A 6,162-nucleotide genomic window follows, 5' to 3' on the forward strand; every position below is an offset into this window, starting at 1 on the left:
AGATACCGAATAGCCACAGTTCCCTGTGCCCCTGTCCTCTTCCCATTAGGACTGCTGCATCACTGGGCTGATGAGTTAGAAGTTCCAGTGTTCCCCTCAGGCAGTCTGAGAAACATTGCTGGGGCATCACCCCATGCTCACCACACTCAGGAGGTTTCTGGGGCATTAATGCAACCACAGCAGCACTTGGGGGGTCCCAAGTTATCTATGAGAATGCAAGAAATCTTGCTGAATCATGGGGTTGCTCATAGACAGCAACGTGACACTGAAACAGGAGCTTCATGAGTCTTTCAGTCTGGCCTCATGACTGCTGTAAAGGGAAGGGTCTTGGAGCTGGTTGGTAGGGTGAGCCAGGGAGGCATTTCCAGCACAGGCTCTCACAGTGTCCACTAGACAGCGAGAATGGCTTTGTGGGTGACACTTAGGAAAATCTGAAGGAACACCTCTTGATGACATAGAATCATATGAAGGGTATGAAGATGAAGATCCTCAGGCAGCGGAAAGAGGGTTTTTGTTTTTGTTTTTGTTTTGTTTGTTTGTTTGTTTGTTTTTACGTTTGCCTGTTACTCCAGATAAGACTGTGATTCAGGATGTAGGCAGTCACAAATAGAAGTCTCTGCCAATTGTGCACCCCACAGGAACAACAACTTTAGCAAGTATCTAAATAAAAAAGCACCTCCATAAGAACTGAAAATATTTAAGTGTTCATATGACATGGTTTTAACGTCATATCACTGAAAGAGGCACTGAATGGCATAGAAAAGACAGGCTTGAACTGGTGATGCCACCACTGTGAACCTGTGGCAAGGAGAGAGGCGACATGCTTGGGGAAGGGAGAGCACAGCAGCTGTGGGACTTTGCCTGAATTCAGTGCTGCCTTGTCATAGCAGAAAGCAAAACAAAGCTGAACCCACCCAAAGCCCACTCACAGAAAAAACATTTAGAGTAGCCCCAACCATAGGGGAATTATTCATCCTTGTGGCTGGAACTTGCGTGGTGAAAGCCTGGCTGCCGTGGGATGAAAGAGTCTGGGGTCCTTAATCAACCTGAAAGCCTGTCTAGGCCACAAGGACTGCAACTCTTAGGCAAGTCCGAGTGCTGTGCTGCACTTCAGCCAGTGTGTCTGGGGGCCCACCCCTCCTCCAGCCCTGGATAGTGCAGCTCGTAGCTCTGACAAAGACTTCTTTCTTCCACTTGAGGGTAGGAAATAGGAAAGAGGCCTTTGTCTTGCAACTTGGATACTCGCTCAGCCACAGTAGGAGAGGGCACTGGTCAGAATCTTGAGACCCCCATTTCAGTTCTCAGCTTCAGGATAACATCTCTAGACAAACTCTGGGCCAGAAGGGAACCTGCTACCTTAAAGGGAAGGACTCAGTAATGGCAGGATTCATCACTTTGTGATGAAAGAGCCCTTGGGCCCTGAAGAATCCTCAGTGGTGAGCAGGTAGTACATGCTTTGGGCCTGGAGTGAGACTGAGAGATGTGCTGGCTTCAGGTGGAACCCAGCACATTCCTAGCTGTGGTGGCTATGAGAAGAGACTCCCTGTGCTTGATAAATGCTGAGGGAAGAGTAAAGAGGATTTTTCTTGAGCTTAGATACCAGCTCAGCTAAAGTGAGGAGAGCACCAAGTGAGCTGTAGGAGTCCATGATCCAGGCCTTGGCCCTTCAATGGCATCTCTGGACCTACCCTGGGCCAGAGGGGAGCCCGCTGCCCTGAAGAGTGAGTTCCAGGGCAGGTAGCACTCACAAGCTCACTGAGAGCCCTTGGGCATTAAATGAACATCAATGGTGACCTAGCACTGATCCCCATGGGACTGGTACGATGTTGTAAGTGTGGACAGACTACTCTGCCAGGGGAAAAGGGAGGGAAGAGTAGAAAGGGATTTTTCTGGTGGATTCAGTGCCAGCTCAGCCATGGTAGAACAGAATACCAGGTAGATGTCTAAGGTTTATGACTCCACCCCTGGCTCCCAGACAGCACCTCTGAACCCATCCAGGGAGCAGGGGAACTTACTGCACTTAAGGGAAGGACAGAGGCCTAGCTGGCTTCACTACCTGCTGATTGTAGAGCCCTGGGTCCTTGAGTGACATAGGTGGCAGTGGATAGTTGTTACAGTGGGCCTTGTGCAGTCACAGAGCTGCACCACCTTAAACCTAGTGCCATCTGGACAGACCTAGTGCTGTCTCAGGTCATGGCCACAATGGTGCTTGCTTGGCCACTACTCTCCCAGCCCCAGGCAGCCTAGCACAGAAAGACAGACTTTATTTGCGGGAAAGTAAGGGAAGAAGCGAGTCTTTGTCCACTAATCTAGAGAATTCCTTCGGGTCTGATCTCAGACCACGAATGTGGAACCTCCACAATTCTGCAAAATCCAATGACATTCTTCACAGAAATAGAAATAAAAAAATGAATCCTAAAATGTATAGGCAACTACAAAGGCTCAGAATATCCAAAGCTAACCTGAGCAAAAACAAACAAACCTGGGAGAATTACATTATCTAATTTCAAATTACCCTCTACACCTGTAGTAACCAGAACAGCATGGCACTGTGATTAAAAACAGACACAAAGCTCAATGGAACAGAATAGAAACCCAGAAACCAAGTCATATATCTGCAATTCACTCATTCTCTATGAAGGTGCCGAGCACGTGCAATGGGGTAATGGCAGTCTCGTCAGTAAGTGGTGCCGGGAAAACTGGATATCCATATGCGGAAGAATGAAACTAGGACTCTATTTCTTATCTATTACAAAAATGAAATCAAAATGGATTAAAAATGTAAATCTTGGCTGAGTGTGGTGGCTCACACTTGTAATCCCAGCACTTTGGGAGGCCAAGATAGGAGAATGGCTTGAGCTCAGGAGTTCGAGACTATCTGGGCAATGCAGTATCTCTCTCTTTTAAAAAACTGAAAATAGATCTAAATGTAAGACCTCAAATACGAGACTAAAATAAAACAGTGGGAAAACACTCCACGATATTGGACTGGGCAAATATTTCTTGCATAATGTTTTATAAGCACAGGCAACCAAAGCAAAAATGGGCAAATTAGATCACATCAACTTAAAAAGCTTCTACACAACAAAGGAAACAATGAACAAAGTGAAGTGACAACCCACAGAATGGGGGAAGGTGTTTGAAAACTGCCTGACAAGGGATTAATTACCAGAATACGAAGGTATTACTAACTACTAACTCCATAGGAAACAAAAAAAACCAACAATCTAATTTTTAAAATGGGCAAAATATCTGAATAGACATTTCTGAAAAGAGGACACATTAGGCAGGCTTGGTGGCATGTGCCTGTAATTTCAGCTGCTTAGGAGGCTTAGATGTGAAAATTACCTGAGCCTGGGAGGTCAAGGCTGCAGTGAGCTGTGATTCTGCTTCTGCACTCCAACCTGATTGACAGAGTGAGACCTGTTTGAAAACTCCTTAAGAAAGGCATACCAATGGCAAGCAGGTATGTGAAAAGATACTCAACATCAATATCGTTGATGTTCAGAGAAATGCAAATCAAAATTACAATGAGGGATCATCTCACCTCACTTTAAATGTCTCTTATTGTAAAAATAGGTAATAACCAATGTTGGCAAGGATATGGAGAAAAGGTAACCCTTGTATGCTGTCAGTGGGAATATAATTTAAATACAGGTACTATGGAGAACAGTTTGGAGGTCCTCAGAACTAAAAATAGAGCCACCATATGATCCAGGAATCTCACTGCTGGGTGTAAACCCAAAAGAAAGGAAATCAGTATATCAGAGAGATACCTGCACTCTTATGTGTGTTGCAGCACTATTCACAACCGCCAAGATTTGGAAGCATTCTGAGTATTCACCAACAGATGAGTGGCTAAAGAAAATGGTTCATATACACAGTGGAGCACTGTTCAACCATAAAGGAGAATGAGATCCTGTTATCTGCAACAACATGGATGGAAATGTGAAGTGAAATAAGCCAGACACAAAAAGACAAAATTTACCTATTCTCACTGATTTGTGAGAACTAAAAATTAAAACAATTGAACTCATGAAGATATAGAGTAGGAGAACTGTGCAGCTGCTGGTAAAAGTAGCATGGAGGATGAGAGGAGTAAGGGGTGATGGTTAATAGGTGCACACATTTGGTGAGAAAGAATAAATAACGCCGTGCACCCCTTCCCAGCTGCCTGGCCCCGACTGCCAGCTCTCTTTTGTCGCGCCGCCACCATGCTTTCCGTCTGCTTCCTGCTCGCGCCTGTTGGGGACCCACAGCAGCTGCAGCTCTTGCCGCTGAAGGGGCTCAATCTGGTCGACAAGGAGAACACGCCCCCGGCCCTGAACGGGACCCGAGTCCTGGCCAGCAAGACCGCGAAGAGGATCTTCCAGGAGCCTGTCGAGCCGAAAACTAGAGCAGCCACCCCTAGGGTGCAGGATGAGCCGCTGCTGAGAGAAAACCCACACCACTTTGTCATATTCCCCATCGAGTACCCCGATATCTGGCAGACATATAAGAAGGGGGAGGCCTCCTTCTGGACCACCAAGGAGGTGGACCTGTCCAAGGACGTTCGGCACTGGGAATCCCTGAAGCCCGAGGGGAGATACTTTATATCCCACGTTCTGGCTTTCTTTGCAGCAAGTTATGGCATAGTAAATGAAAACTTGGTGGAGCGATTTAGCCAAGAAGTTCAGATCACAGAAGCCCACTGTTTCTATGGCTTCCAAATGGCCATGAAAAACATACATTCTGAAATATATAGTCTCCTTATTGACACTTACATAAAAGATCCCAACGAAAGGGAATTTCTCTTCAATGCTATTGAAACGATGCCTTGTGTCAAGAAGAAGGCAGATTGGGCCTTGCTCTGGGTTGGGGACAAAGAGGCTACCTATGGTGAACACGTTGCAGCCTTTGCTGCAGTGGAAGGCATCTTCTTTTCTGGTTCTTTTGCATCCATATTCTGGCTCAAGAAACGAGGACTGATGCCTGGCCTCACATTTTCTAATGAACTTACTGGCAGAGATGAGGGTTTACACTGTGATTTCGCTTGCCTGATGTTCAAACACCAAGTACACAAACCATCAGAGGAGAGAGTAAGAGAAATAATTATCAGTGCTGTTCGGATGGAACAGGAGTTCCTTACTGAGGCCTTGCCTGTGAAGCTCATTGGGATGAATTGCACTCTAATGAAGCAATACATTGAGTTTGTGGCAGACAGACTTATGCTGGAACTGGGTTTTAGCAGGGTTTTCAGAGTAGAGAATCCATTTGACTTTATGGAGAATATTTCACTGGAAGGAAACACTAACTTCTTTGAGAAGAGAGTAGGTAAGTATCAGAGGATGGGAGTGATGTCAAGTCCAACAGAGAATTCTTTTACCTTGGGTGCTGACTTCTAAATCAACTGAATATGTGCCTTTATTTTTCTGATTGTTTTTAATCTCATGAAAAAATCAGCTAAAGTGTTATCGACTAGCTACACCATGCATTGTCCATAATGTTCATTAACAGCATCTTTAAAACTGTAGCTACCTCACAGCCAGTCCTATTTATTTATAATGCTGGTGCTATCACCTTTTGCTAGCAGGCTGGCTGGCTGTGACTTACCATAGCAGTGACAGTGGCAGTCTTCTTGGCTTTAAAGTGAAGAGTGACCTTCTAGTGAACTTGACACAGCAGGATTAAACATTTTATTTAACCAGCACAGGCAGTTGAAAGATGCAGCCTCACTGCTTCAATGCAGATTTTTTTTTTTTTTTTTTTTTTTTTTTGAGACGGAGTTTCGCTCTTGTTACCCAGGCTGGAGTGCAATGGCGCGATCTCGGCTCACCGCAACTTCCGCCTCCTGGGCTCAGGCAATTCTCCTGTCTTGGCCTCCTGAGTAGCTGGGATTACAGGCACGCGCCACCATGCCCAGCTAATTTTTTGTATTTTTAGTAGAGACGGGGTTTCACCATGTTGACCAGGATGGTCTCGATCTCTCGACCTCATGATCCACCCGCCTCTGCCTCCCAAAGTGCTGGGATTACAGGCTTGAGCCACTGCACCCGGCCTTCAATGCAGATTTTAATGTTTACTTAAATATAAAACTGGCACTTTACAAACAAACATTGTTTGTACTCAAAAGATGATAATAGCTTGATTTATTTGGTTTCTACACCAAATACAAAGCATTCT

At 45.4% G+C, this 6,162-nt stretch overlaps 1 pseudogene; it reads left to right on the plus strand.

Moving 5' to 3' along the window:
- Window positions 1–4,214: 4,214 nt before the first annotated feature.
- On the plus strand, window positions 4,215–5,384 carry LOC120367357 (ribonucleoside-diphosphate reductase subunit M2 pseudogene; annotated as a pseudogene).
- Window positions 5,385–6,162: the final 778 nt, after the last annotated feature.

This window comes from Saimiri boliviensis, chromosome 12 (genome assembly GCF_048565385.1).
Source record: "Saimiri boliviensis isolate mSaiBol1 chromosome 12, mSaiBol1.pri, whole genome shotgun sequence".
NCBI classification, from domain to species: Eukaryota; Metazoa; Chordata; class Mammalia; order Primates; family Cebidae; genus Saimiri; species Saimiri boliviensis.